At 45.9% G+C, this 14,182-nt stretch overlaps 1 long non-coding RNA gene across 4 annotated transcripts; it reads right to left on the reverse strand.

Moving 5' to 3' along the window:
* Window positions 1-648: 648 nt before the first annotated feature.
* On the reverse strand, window positions 649-13,134 carry LOC311594256. 4 transcript variants are annotated; one of them, XR_014778008.1, is made up of 4 exons: window positions 12,678-13,118; window positions 2,547-2,656; window positions 2,030-2,147; window positions 649-1,405 (listed from the first exon to the last, which is right to left on the reverse strand). It is a non-coding gene; the product is annotated as an uncharacterized lncRNA (long non-coding RNA). The 4 variants fall into 4 exon arrangements; XR_014778007.1 differs by having other exon boundaries at window positions 2,030-2,656; window positions 12,678-13,134; XR_014778009.1 differs by lacking the exon at window positions 2,030-2,147 and having other exon boundaries at window positions 12,678-13,098.
* Window positions 13,135-14,182: the final 1,048 nt, after the last annotated feature.

Below are 14,182 nucleotides of genomic sequence, written 5' to 3' on the forward strand. Positions count from 1 at the left end.
TAGTCTTAAATTAAAGATTTCTTTTAGCATACGAGATGGGTAGCAGCTTCCTGTAATACCAGAACTTGACAGATGAAAGCAGGAAAACTGGGAAATAATGTCAGCTTTGAGTACTGGAGTAAAAGAGCCTATGTGGGCCAGGGGCCAGCTGTCAAAGGTGATTGGAAGAACTTGCCAGTTACAGCTGTGAATTGGATGGACCCTGTAAGTGAAGACTCACAGAGGAGCACTGATTCTTGGCATTACTCACTTATTCAGAATTCATTCTCACTATAGGAGTCCAGTGAGAGAACAGTACATTGGCAAAAAACCTGTTTTTTCCCTCAAACAAATGAAAGGTCTGCTGATAGAAATAAAACTCAGCGTCCAGACCAAACACTCACCAACAGAGACTAAGCTTGCGCCACTGACCAATGCTTGCCTCACACCAACCACAGTGTCATATCACACTGCTCAGGGTGACATCTGCCCAATGTGTTAGGAACAGGGGAGACTTCCCCCAGCCTCTCAGGAGGAGTGGGTTAGCAAAAGTAAATAATAAGTTAGAAAAAGTGAGCAAAGCTCAGATCATACACTCATGATGATTTCTTTTTTTAAATATTTTTTATTAATTTATTCATATTACATCTCAGTTGTTAGCCCATCCCTTGTATCCTCTCATTCCTCCCTTCCTCCCACTTCCCCCCTACTCCCCTCCCTTATGTCTGTGTCTGAGGGGGACCTCCTCCCCCAGTATATGCTCATAGGGTATCAGGTCTTTCCTTGGTGACCTATTGTCCTTCCTCTGAGTGCCACCAGGCATCTCCATCCAAGGGACATGTTCAAATATGGGGCACCAGAGTTTGTGTGAAAGTCAGATCTCCTTCTCCACTCAACAGTGGAGAATGTTCTGTCCATCGGCTAGTCCGGGTAGGGGTTCGAGGTTTACTGCCTATATTTTCCTTGGCTGTTGCCATAGTTTGCGGAGGACCCCAGGGCCCAGACTCGCCTGTAGTTTTCCAGGACCCGCTGGATCCTTCTATTTCCTCATTCTCCCAGGCTTCTCACACCTAAAGTCTCAATAGGATGTCCTCCCCTCTTACCCACTTTCCTGGTAGGTACAGTTTTTCATGGGGACGTACAACTTGGACTAGTGTCTTGATATAAGTGAGTATATACCATTTAGCTCTTCTTGCTTCTGTGTGAACTCACTCATTATGACAATTTCTAGTTCAAGCCATTTGTCCACAAAATTTGGAAATTCCTTGTTTTTAATAGCTGAGTAGTATTCCATAATGTAGATGTACCAGAGTTTCTTTATCCATTCTTCTACTGAGGGACACGTAGGTTGTTTCTCATGATTATTTCTATGTACATTGGATATAGAATTATCCTATGGTAAGAATTTCTACTGTATGAAAGAAAACTGAAGAAAATGATAGTTAGCTTGGTTAAGAAAGATGAGTAAAGACAAATCCTAAAACAAGGCTGCCTCTAGCAATCCACAGAACACACAGTGGCCAAGGTTCCGTACATGTGATGATAACTGTCCCAGCGGGCACTGTCATGCCAAGAACTACAAGGAGGCCATGGCATAGGCATAGAAATCTTACATCCAGCTGACCAAAAATGATGGAAACGTCTTAGTGAAAAAAAGGGAGAAAGAGATCACTCAGTGATATGGTAAGCACCCTCCTCGCCCCCCACCCCCAGCACAAGCATGAGGACTTGAGCAGTCAGACTATTTGAATTGGTGTGTTCTAGTCCAGAGGCTATGAACACAGTGTACACTGAGTCCTGAGGAATGACATGCAAAGGTAATGTTTGGTCTCCACAAGCCTACACGGTCACTTAAACACTCATGAAAAGGACAGACATTGTAAACCGAAACAGAAACTGACTTCTCAAGACACACTACCACTGAGAGGAAATGGGGGTTTTTAACTATAGTTATGAGCTAAGGCCTGGCCTTGTCTACTGGGCCATTTGTATGTTGCTATCTGAATAGTTAAGGGGAAGGGGGAATAGCTCATGTCTTCTCAGATAATACCTTTTATAGGACCATTGTTCAACCACTGGCCTGAGATGGCAGGACTGGGTAGGATTCACCCTCTAATTGCATGAGGTAGCCCGAGGAACTAGGTGAGACTCCAAGCATTAGGTTCTGGCTAAGAAAAGAACATATTTTGATTTTATTTTTGAGGGAGGGCCTTTTTGAATCTGCATTTCTGCCCTCCTGGTCATCAGATCATTCATGGACAAATGCTGTCGATGGCTTCCTTTGGGAAAGGCTCTCTTTAGTGCTGAGAATGGGGCACTGAGAGCCCTGGCTAGCGTTGCTGAGCTGCCATTGGGTGATAGACCATAACACTTAACAGAGGATTGACCTACATTTTGGAGAAGGGAAGGGTGGTTGTTGCTTGAGGTTGAGGGCCAGACTGTGACGTCACGCAGAGGTCTAGAAGTCCTCAGTGCTGACAGATAGGTGCTGGGGTAGAAGGTAGTGATGGATCACACTGCCACAATGCTATCTTCACAGTCAGCCTTTGCAGGCTGAGCGCTCTTACCTTTCTCAGATGAACCCACAGAGACAAGTCTTGTCCTTGAAGACAGTTGGAGGGATGAGCAGTGCCTGAGAGGAGCTGGTTCAGACATATCCCATGCATCACTTTGCATCCTGTGGAAGATTGTAAGGTAAACTTACTGCCCTGCTTTTATAACTGGAGCTTATCCTGAAAACGTGGGGTCAGAGTTTAAGCTGCACTTATGGTTGTATCCAGTGACATCCTTGAGTGTCTGTCCAATCATATACTGAGACACAATAGCCTCTGCATCTCATAAGAGGTTGGTGTGGAGGAAAAGCTTCCCATACAGGCTGCAAAGGGGTTGATAGGCTCAGAGCTGGGAATAATTCAGAGTTAAGATAAGGATTTATTAGAGTATAGATGGCTTAAGAACTTGAAAACTCAGCTGAAACCAGGTTGTGATAATGACCCTGGTTATAGCAGGTAGATTGTTTAGTCCCTTTAGGACCCATTTACTGCCTATGTCCATATGTGAGAAAACTAATATTCTTGTGACTATTAGTTATGTTCTTACAATGCATGAAAAGGCATCTAGATTCCCCCAACCCCATAGCTAATAATTTTATCAGAGAGTGTCTGAGGCCCAAAGTTGAGATCTCTCAGACTTGCTATGACCCATCTGCCTGGTGTCTATACAGATATATTTGAAAGATTATTGACTTATGGCTTTCCTTGGTTCTTTGCTATAAGAAGTTCATAAAACAGCTGCCACATAAAATTATGGGGAGCTTAAATCTGAGGTTACTCTGGGAGCCTGCCCATGGTCTTTCATATTTACCTCCAGAATAAAGTGTCTCATCCCTTTGAGGGAAGGTTTCTTGTTTTTACCCATGGGAGCAATTCCTTACTCTGTAACAGGAAAAGTGAGGAGTATGGGTCAGGATTGGTGTTCATCAGAGTGCACACTTAGTCAGGACAAAGTGGGGAAAAGGTGTCTCAGGCACAGAGCTCATTAAGAACCAATAGAGGGGTGCAGTGAAGTCAAGAACTGAGAAGTAAAACTCTTAGGTTGACTTGGGTTACAGAAGAAACTCCCTTAGTATTATCAGAGACTGTTGGAGCGGAAGAGGGCAGTTTCTAATTGTTCCTTAAATTCCTGTACAGAGGTATGCAGCAAAGGTGAGGGAAAGTACACATCTAGGCAGGAGAAAAAGTCTGTGAGAGAATCCTGCAGGCTGAGACTGACCAGGATGGGAGAAAAAACAAGAGGTCAGAGGGTAGGAGTGGACAGCAGAGAGAAGCCTTTAACAAGGAAGCCAGAATCTGAGCAGGGTTTCCTGTGAGAGGATCTGCTGAGTACGCAGGGCAGCCCTCTCACAGCTGAGGGGCCTGTCACAGAGCCATGAAGGCTTAGTTATAAGAGTCAGAGAATCATTGCCTGAACCATGACCAGAGAGGTTTAATTATAGGATACGGTTGATGTGTCACTGGCAACCCAGTGCTCTCATTTCGGCAATGGGTCCAAGAGAAAAACTGTGATACAAGGAAATAAGTGTTTTCTTTAGTGTGATATGAACATTAAATCTAGCCAGTTTTTCAGAATACATCCTGGAGTGAGTTAGAAGGCAGGATCTAAGAGCCACAGAGGATCCTATCCGAGTTACAACAGTGAGCCTGAAAGTGCCCTTCAGGGTGTCAGACCCAGGCTCTCCACCCTTGCTCACCAACTCTGCCTCCTTTCTGGGCATCCTCAGAAAAGAACCCTCCTGAACCGAGGTACTGACATTCAGCTTCACTCCAGAGCTAAATGGCTCACATGGCTTTGCAGATTGACACCAAGATAACTATGGACATTTGCATGAAACCAAAGATGCTATGGACACTTGCACCTGAAACTGACTACAAGCCACCCTTGTGTCACCCTCACACAAGATGGAGCTGTCAGAGTGGAGGGAGCCTCAGTTGAGAAAATGTCTCTAGAAGACTGAGCTCTGGGCAGTTTTATATGCCAATTAGCAATTTAATGATTAATGTGGGAGGTTCCAGCCCAGTGTCAGTGGGGCCACCGCTGGCATGGCCACCACTGCTCGGTTCTATAAGGAAGCAGGTTGAGTAAGCAATGGGAACAAGGGAGTCAGCAGCTCTCCTCCATGGCCTCTGTATCAGCTCCTGCTTGACTTCCTGCTCTGACTTTCTTCAGTGATAGACTAAGATGCGGAAGTATAAGACAAATCAAGTATTTTCCCCTCACCTTGCTTTTCACCCTGATGTTTTGAGGGGATTCTCCCCCAGGAAACCCAGATCCCACAAGATACCACAGTTTGTTCCTCGCCTAGTTCAACTCTGTGACAGGCTTCAAGTTTTCACTCTGCCTACCTAGGCCGATATCCTGTTTCAGGAAAACAATTCCTGGAAAACCCATGATTCATAGTCAGCTCTTGGGCAGCCAATCAGCTTACAGGTCAAAAATGACCAGATACAGTGTTTTTATTACTTCATGGCCTTGGTAAAGAACACAACTGGTCCTATCCAATCAAATCAAAGGCTTACTCCTGAGTTAAGAACCAAAATCTCAATAACTCAAAAAGTCCCCAGTAACCAAACAAGCAGCCAATCCTGAATCCCCTCTTATGCTCTGACCCACTTCTGACCAATCCATTTTAATCACAAATCCCTCTGACTGTGTATAAATTGACCCTGAGTGCTCATTTCATGGTCGTCCTTTTGAGGAGAGAGGGGATCCCTGCTTGCTGGAACTTCTGCAGAATGAATGCTGTTTGCTTTTTGCATACTGCTTTGATGTCTTTCTTCAGCAGGTCACCCATACCCCAACAGTTTCCTCAAGCAATAATCACTCTAACTAGCACAGAACTTGGCCCAGGATTGTAGGGTCCTGCTGTCACAGAACCAATGATGTACTTGGACCAAGATTGTGGAAGATTTTTGAAATGGTCTAGAGCAGTCCCTGAGTGTTGAGAGCTCAGTGAGCCATTCTGTGATAGCTTGGAAAAGAAGAATATTGAGAGCAGTGCAGAAGATGGCAGTATTGAGAGCAGTGCAGAAGATGGCAGCCTGGCTAGTGAAGATTCAGAGGGAAGCAAGGGCTCTACCAAGCCATCGGTGCAAGAATGTGTGGTATCTGGTCAGCTGGAGGTGAAGAATCAGCTGTGGTTAACCAGAGACCAGAAGAAGAAAAGCAAACCTTTGCTTTGCTGGGACAGTGGGTTCTGGTCAGGTGGGGCTGAGCATCAGCTGGGATGAAGGAGAGAGCAAGATCACTGAGGTGAAATCTTGTAGGAAGTGTTTCCTGAGTTCGCACACAGAAACTGGGCCCTAGCCTGTATGAACGTAATTTATTGCTTATTTGTGTGCCAATGTTCCTGAGGGAGAGTTTCTGAGTCCCTTTGTTGACTCTTTTGTGTGGTTTAGGTACCAGGGGCCTGGGATCAGGCTGTAAAGGGAGTAAAGAAATAAGTGTTTAAATAAGAAAAGTGTTGTGTCCAAACAAGAAAAGGAAAAGTTTTGTGTTTGTGTGTCAAGGTGACAAGTGACAGTTGTGCTTATTTTATGTCAACTTGACACAAGCTGGAGTTTCATCCCTAATTTGTTTTCCTCATGGTGTTTCTTCATAACACTAATAACCCTGACTACAGAGAAAGGGGCGTGACCATGCTGCAGAGGCCCAAGACTGACTTCCCACAGGACCTTCCATCAGGATATCAGGAATCAAGACGAAAATGATATAAATGCTGTCGGCCCAGCACTCTCTCCTTTTCATGCTGAAAATAGCAACAACTGTCAAATACAGAGTTGAGAGAAAGGATGTGTGAATTCTCACAGTATGTTTAGGCTTCTGAAAAGCAGCTGTCATGCCTTATCCTTCCTTTATGGTGCTGGTAGGGAAGGCCCAGCACCTGGCCCAGCAGGCATCCTTTTTGCCTTTCAGTGCTCTTTGCCCATCTGTCCTGCTGCAGCCCTGAGTGTGAGTGCAGGGATAGAGAGCATGGCGGTATGGGGGAATGAGGACCAGGGTGTGGCTGGGTGGGGACCAGAGCCAGAGACCTTAGACAGCTTTAGAAAAGAAAGAGAGACCTGTGGCAGAGGGGGTGGGTGGGGGTTGTGGTTTGTGGTTTGTGGGGTAGTGGAGAGGTGATCTTTCTTGTGGAAAAACACCAGACACTCTGACAGAATGAACTGCAAGAGTTTTTCTGTGAGTCAGAGCCTCTTGGGCATTGGGGTTTCTTGGCAGCTCAAGTCTCAGCACAGGTGTCTGCTGGGTCTGAAGAAACCACCCATGCCCTGTGCAGGAGTGACCAAGGTCAGTCATAGCACCCAGGCTCTGTGCTCCACTCAGTGGTTCTACTGGTTGGCCTGGTTGGGTGTCTGACAGGTGAGTCCAGGTGATCCATGGAACCTGGACACTGGGACCAGCATGGAGGAGCCTGATTCCTGGTTGGCCACACTGCCTCAATTTAGTGCCCTGTTCCCTAGGACATAAGGTTGTCTCTAGCATGTCTGTGTACAACAGACAGCACCCTACTCTTTCCCTTCCAATGTCACAGAGAGAAAAACAGACAACAGAGAGAAAGTCACTGCAGTAGGATACACAGTCTAGAGGACACAGGGCAGGACAGCAGGCACTGTACTCCACAAACCATCCATCCCTTCCCAACCTCAGGTCCATAACTCTTCCAGCTTTCCCTCTCACTCACCCCTAACTTTCCTTCCTGTCATGCATCAGGCCACAGCCCACACACTACTACACATGCTGCCTTCTGATTTTTTTTTTCATTGACTGAGTGATTGATTGACTGATTGAGTGGCTGGATCACATTCCATTACCCAAGCTGGCTTTAAATTTTCACCAGTCCCCCTTTTCAGCCTCTTGATATATTTAATGACTCAACACTTGATAAAACTCATGACACAGTGTGCATCTGAGCGGTCCCACCAACTGAAGACAGGCAGAGATGGCACAGAATTAACCCTGCAGAACTGGTAGATATTTTGAACAGAGGCTTTCTTGACTTTTGTGATTCAGAAGGATGCTTGAGGTCACAGCAACATGGTCTGCTCCCACACTGGACTCACCTACATGTTTCTCTCACAGATACATACTCCCTTAGTCGCAACTCCATTGTCAAGGCCCATACCACACCTGGACAGCCAGAGTGTGAAGGACAGTCCTCAGTAGGTGGAACGTTTTTTTCTTCAGTTTGATAATGAAAACAAGGCCAAGCCTTTGAGTAACTGGGAAAGACCGCAAATGTCACTGAAGTGTGGATATGTTTGACCCACTGGCTGGAAACCTTGGGCTTGGGGCAGGAGTTCAGGAATAAGCTGGCTAACATCAAATGGTACAAGACCAAGACCAGTGGTAAGTGTGGGATAGACCACAGAGGCAAAGACAGTTGGCAAGAGGGAGGAAGGGCAGAGCACATGTGGGAATGAGATGGTGAATGTATTTGTGAGAAAGAGCCGAGCCTGGCCCAACCTTGAGTAACATGGTACCCAATGGCTAACAAGGAACAAGTCATGTGTAAATGATAGTGGCCACTAAGATGGTGGAGCAAGACTTGGCCTTTCAGGAGATGATGGGTCTATCAGAAGAGAAGAATGATGGTTTTGTGTGTGGTCTGCAGGTGACTTCACTTTACAGGCCACCAGGCTTTCTCAGCACAACCAAGGACAAATAGTTGGTGCGTCCTGGTGATTCAACATCAGTGGAAAGTCCTCCTTCCTCCTGGACAGAAGGAAAATGACCTTGACACGCATTAATCTTGTAGCAAAGGGTATTATGGATGAATGGAAGGATGATGCGGAACTAATGAGAGATCTGAATAATTCCATAGCAGATTGCAGTCACTGGCTGCATCTTGTATTCTTAAAGCTGCAGAAGGAAAGGCCAAGTAGCTGCTACCTACTTTATCAGAAGGCACTTCATCACATTTAATAGACTGAGTGAGTGATTCCTGGGCAGAGAGAGTCCTTGTCTGGAGACCCAGTGATGACCACAAGGATTGCTCTTTCCATCCCACTTCTCAGCGTCTCGTATTCCCTATTAACCAATAACCGAGGCTTACATGGCCTACTAATGAGACCCAAGTCTGTATGCATCACTGTTGACTTCTAGCCTTTTCCTCCTCCATTATAGCTGCCTTTTCATGACCTCCACCATCACTTTGAAAGGGTTCACTACATTCCTCTGGCAGAATTAAACATTACCAGTTTTCACAACATCCAGAAAGTTCTAACCACAGGACACATATCAAATTATTTGATGGTTTGATAGATACTTGCTTTTGTTTGTAATGAAATACGCTCTGCAAAGACATCACGCATATACTTCTCCCTCCCCTCGGGACTTTGTAAAACAGTTATTACACATGAGTTCCTCTGGTTGCCTGTCGGAGGAAGGTGCTGATGGAGGTATGATTTTAACTTTATCCAGGATTTCTCTGACTTTTGTTTTTTGCAGAATCAACATCAAGGGCCCCAATTATCACCCAATTTGCATCTCCCACCCAGCTCCCACCTACCAGCACGATGTCTTTATATGTCCCCCAGGCACTCATCTCCATCTTGATACTTTGTAGCTATTTTCTGGCATATAGGACGACCTACAGCTTAAACTTAGAGTTTGCAGCCCGAGTCTGCTGTACAGGGTGTGCATTGGACCAAGGGTAGTCTTATATGGTGAGTATATTCCAAACTATATTTTAACCAGATAAGTTAAAGTCAGGAGTCATCTTATACACCAGAAAATATGGTATTTGCAAATATGTGAAGAGGACATTTTGTACACAAAGAGGTTGGAGCTGTCTGGGGTCTCACTCTGGTCCTTGGTAGGATTGGTCTGCAGAGGACTGGAGTAGGTGTCCCACTGGGTACTAGGGATGGGAGTTCTGGTCCTCATGCTTGCACAGCAAGTGGCTTTACCCACTGAGCCATCTTCTCAGCAACCAAAACTGACTTTTGAAGATTCTGGCTGCCACTTCAATAAACTGTCTTCTGCTTAGACAACAAGAACTGAATGAAACAAGCTTCTGAGCATGCGCTGCTATCAGGAACTATACAGGGACCCTTACCATACATGTATCCCTCCCCTAAAATTGCAAAGGCATTTTCACACAGTCAGTTGGGACTTCCCATACATGCTTTTTGTCTCGCTTCCCCCACCCACCCACCCCCATGCTACATGCAATTGAGTGTCTGTTGACCCTGCAAATGGCTCAGTCTGAAAAGTGCTTGGGTGGCCTGGAACTCTAAACCAGCTTCAGTAGTCAGGCAGAGGTCGTGGTATGTCAGGGTACAAGCTAAGCTCTGCTGGGGAAAAGGGCTCATTACTTTCAGATTCACAGTCTGAAGGCCTTTGGATCTCACTGCGAAACCTCCCCAAACAGAAATCTTTAGTTGCCTGCTATGGCCTGCTCCAACAACTGCCACAAGCCAGAGAGGAAAGGGGGACCAAAGGAGGCAAGAGGAGAGTTCCCCAACCAGGCCACCAAATGTGGTCCCAGGAGGATGAGCCCAAAGCATGGGGAAACGCAGTTACTAGACCAAGCATCCATATCACCCCATCCAAGGGTCACAAACACCTCACAGGAGGGGAAGAAAGGATGTGAGAGCAGGAAGGGCGGGATGATGTGAAAGGCTGTTCTCCAGCCTGGCCTCACAGTGGCACTGTGGACCTCTCAGCAGCCCTGAGAGCTTTAATGATCCCTGCACAAGAGCAGCCTGTGCACCCTCCCTTCATGGAGGGAAGGGCTGAAGAGGTGCCACACCTCCCTGGAAATCTATCTGCTCTGAGTTGTGCTGCATCTGGAGAGACATTTTGTTCAGTGTTGTGGTCACCAGTAAGGATTCCCATGCTTCTATAAATGACTTGTCACCCTGGCATCTATAAATAACAAAGTTCACACAAAAGCAGAGGGAGAGTAGACTGAGAAGACCAAAGGGACAGTTGGGGGAACAGGAAGGGGACATGAGAGGAAATTAAAGGGTGAGTATGACCAAAAATATCTTATACACACATATAAAAACATCACAGAAAAATCAATTATTATGTACAACCAATGTGATAAGACATTGTTTAAAGATTGACTAATCTTACTTTTAATGTGTATGAGGATTTTGCCAGTTGCATGCCTGTGTATGACATGTGTACCTGGTGCCTGCAGAGCGCAGAAGATGGCATTGAATCTCCTGGAACTAGAGGTGTAGATGGTTGTGAGTCCTGGGAACTAAACCCAGGCCCTCTCCAAAACCAGCAAATGCTCTCTTAATTGCTGAGCCTTCCCTTCAGTCCTCTGATAAATTTCTTAAAAAGAGGATATAGCTTAAGTAATATGAAACGCATGGTAGGCCCTATAGAAAACTTCACAATAAAGCTAAAGTTTTGAGAATCAAAGTCCGAATACATTGTTTTCATGACCATGGACTATAATTGCCAGTTATGGCATCATTTGTAGCAAATTACCGTGGAGGCTTGGTGAGAGGGGCTCATGGGTCCTTCTAACAAAGATGCCAGCGAATATAGCGCTATGTAATGAAGCTGGAAATATAAAGCCTGTGCTGGGTAGTTTCTGTCAACTTGACATAAGCTAAAGTCATATGAGAAGGGAACCTCAATTTTAAGAACGCTTCCATGAGATCTAGCTGTTAGCAAGCCTTTAGGGCATTTTCTTAATTACTGATCAATGGGGGGGGGGGGAGGAGAGCCCAGCTCACTGTGGTGGTCCTTTTCTATAAGGCAGCAGGCTGAGTAAGTCATGAGGAGAAATCTAGTAAGCAGCACCCCTCCATGGCCCCTGTGTCATCTCCTGCCTCCAGATCCCTGCCCTCTTTGAGTCCTGTTCTGACTTCTTTCAAATGACAAACAGTGATTTGGAAGTGCAAACCAAAAAACCTCTCTCTCTCCTCAAGTCCCTTTGAAGTTTCAAATCCATCCCCCCCCCCAACACATATTCTCCAACAAAGCCATACCTACTCCAACAAGGCTACACCTACTCCAACAAGGGCCACACCTCATAATCTGTAAGGGGCCAACCTTAGTGGCTCTTGGCCTAAAACATACGCAATTCCACCTTGCCTGTAGGCTCCATTTTCTACACCTCTGTTTGGCATGTAGCAAGCTGAGGGTCAGCCCGAGGCCACACCACTCAGTCCCGATCCTAAGAAACCACTTATTTACCTGCATTCCTCAGAACTTATCTCCCTATCCTTGAAGGATTTACTATTGGGATATATAGCAGAGCATCCTCATTAGCTCCTAGGAACCTGCTTGCTTATCAGCTCTATTCTCTTAAAGTTTACTCTCTTAAAGTTTTTACTACTGGGCTAGAGAGCAGAATAGCTGCCATTAGGTTTCCATAGTAACCCTGCCCTTGCCTCTCTGAGACCCTATAAAAACACTGTGAAAATTTTCAATAAACGGGGTTTGATCAGAATCCAAACTTGCCCCCATTTCTTCGTGTCTCCCTGTCCTGTTTCTTTTTTCAGCCTTGGATCCCCCTCCCAGGTTCCGTTTGAAGACCCCACAGGCTGGGGCAATAATTCTTCTAAGTAGTGCCACCCCCTGATGATTTAGCATTCAAACATGTGAGCCTAGGTGTGCCATTCTTCAAACCAGCAGGCAAGCCCACCACTCCTGATTCCCCTCCTGTGTTCTGCACCTCCACTCCACACTGCTGGCCAGGTCAGTGGTTGGCTTTCCTACATTGCTAAGGAGTCTTTTACAAAGCCAGCATCCACACACAGGATGACAAGAGCTGTGCAGACAACACCTCTCACACTATTCCAGTTTCTCTGCTGCTTGCAAAGCCAAGACAGGTCACTACACAAACCAATTTGTGTCTTATGAAAACTGGTGTTGTATCAGTTTTTACCAGGGTAGATGCTGTCTCCCTCCCTCCCTCCTTCCTTCCCTCCCTCTCTCTCTGTCTCTCTCTGTGTCTCTGTCTCTGTCTCTGTCTCTGTTTCTCTCTCTCTCTCTCTCTCTCTCTCTCTCTCTCTCTCTCTCTCTCTCTCTCTCTCTCTCTCTCTCTCTCCCTCTCTCAAGCCCAGAAATGGAACCTATGACAGACCAAAGTACCAAGTGCACAAACATACAGCTTGGGAATCCACTGAGTTACTTTGTGGTAACTAACAGAAGTGGGGTTAGGGGTTACTTACAGAAGCTGAGGTGACATCACAGCAGCTGTACCACTGCAGAGCCCACATGGGCACAGGTGGTGACTTCTGAAAGAGCATAGCTGAAACAGCTTACAGGCCTCTGGACAGGGTAGGATTCTTCTCTGAAGCTCAGATGGTGAGAGTGTCGTCTAAAGGCTCTGGGGAGGTCGTCTAAAGGCTCTATTTATCAGTTTCGATTTCTTAGTTTCTATTTCTCAGAAAAGAGAGGCCAACACCCTTCCTCTTCCTCTGTAAATAATGCTGCAGTAAGAGGCAAGCCAACCAAAGCAACAAACAGATGAGGCCTTAATCAGCCTAGAGAGTTAGTTGTGCAGGGGACCCAGGTTAGTTAATTTCCAGTCCTGTCCTTGTCTGTAGGACAGTGAGGTCTTCCTCCTTCAGGGTTCAAAGTGGCAGCAGGTAAGAATTTGCTGATGCTTCAAGATGTCTTCTGTTTCGGTAGGGAGGCTTCCCTCAGCAAAACCCCCTTCAGACATTAACACTTCTGTCTCCAACCAATGAGGAAGGGCTGAAAATAGAGCAGGGCTGTATATATAGAAAGTAATCATCTCTGGTATCACTCAACGTCAAGCAAGGTTCTCCAGAGTAACCTGGCAGCTTCAGACATTTGTGTCTGTGAATCCAAATCAAGTACAGCTACTTGCTGCCAAGGGCACACTACACACGGCACACTGTGCTCCAGAGCGGTGGGTCTCACCTCCTGCCTCTAATGCTGCGATCCTTCAACAGGTTGAAGGCTCCTTTGCAGGTTGTCATGAGCCCAACCATAAAATTATTCTGTTGCTAGTTCATAACTTGAAGTTTGCTGTTGCTATTAATTGTAATTCAATATCTGATATGCAAGATGTATCATATGCAACCTCCAAAGTGGTCTCAATTTCCACATTGAGAACCACTGCTCTAGACTGTGCAGAAGGTTAATGCTTGACTGCCAGGTGAGGTTCTTGCACAGAAAACTACTTTTTAAGGCAGGAAATCTCCTCCTCAAGTCTTACTTCACAAGACCGTTTCTTCTGAGGACTTTATAAATCAAGTTGCCTTACTTGCAAAGAGCTTTGAGAGGGCCTCAGTGTCCAATCACTGGGCCGTGACTACTATGAGGACTAACAAAAGTTTTTTTTTTAAAATAATGTACTGAAAGACAGTTCTGAAAAGCAAATGCTACTGGATGTGGTGGCATACTTAATCCCTCCCATAGGCAGAGGCATGCCTATCCTCCAGAGGTTAAGGCTAGCCTGGACTACTAGCTCGTGCAAGCCAGGGATATGTAGGTTCCAGGAGGCATTACACTTCCACTAGGCATGTAAGAAGCTGCAAGAACACTTCCATGTTTCTTGAACAATGATTAAGAGTCATTTCAGCCGCAGGGTCCTGCTTTACAGGGAACGCTGAAGAGGGCTGAGACCACAAGTCAGCCAGCTAGGCGATGAAGTATCCTGAGTAGGGCAGGTCCCATGAGTTCACATTTTGCTAAAATCAGAAGA

The sequence above is a fragment of the Acomys minous genome (genome assembly GCF_964271855.1).
Source record: "Acomys minous genome assembly, chromosome: 3".
Classification (NCBI taxonomy): Eukaryota; Metazoa; Chordata; class Mammalia; order Rodentia; family Muridae; genus Acomys; species Acomys minous.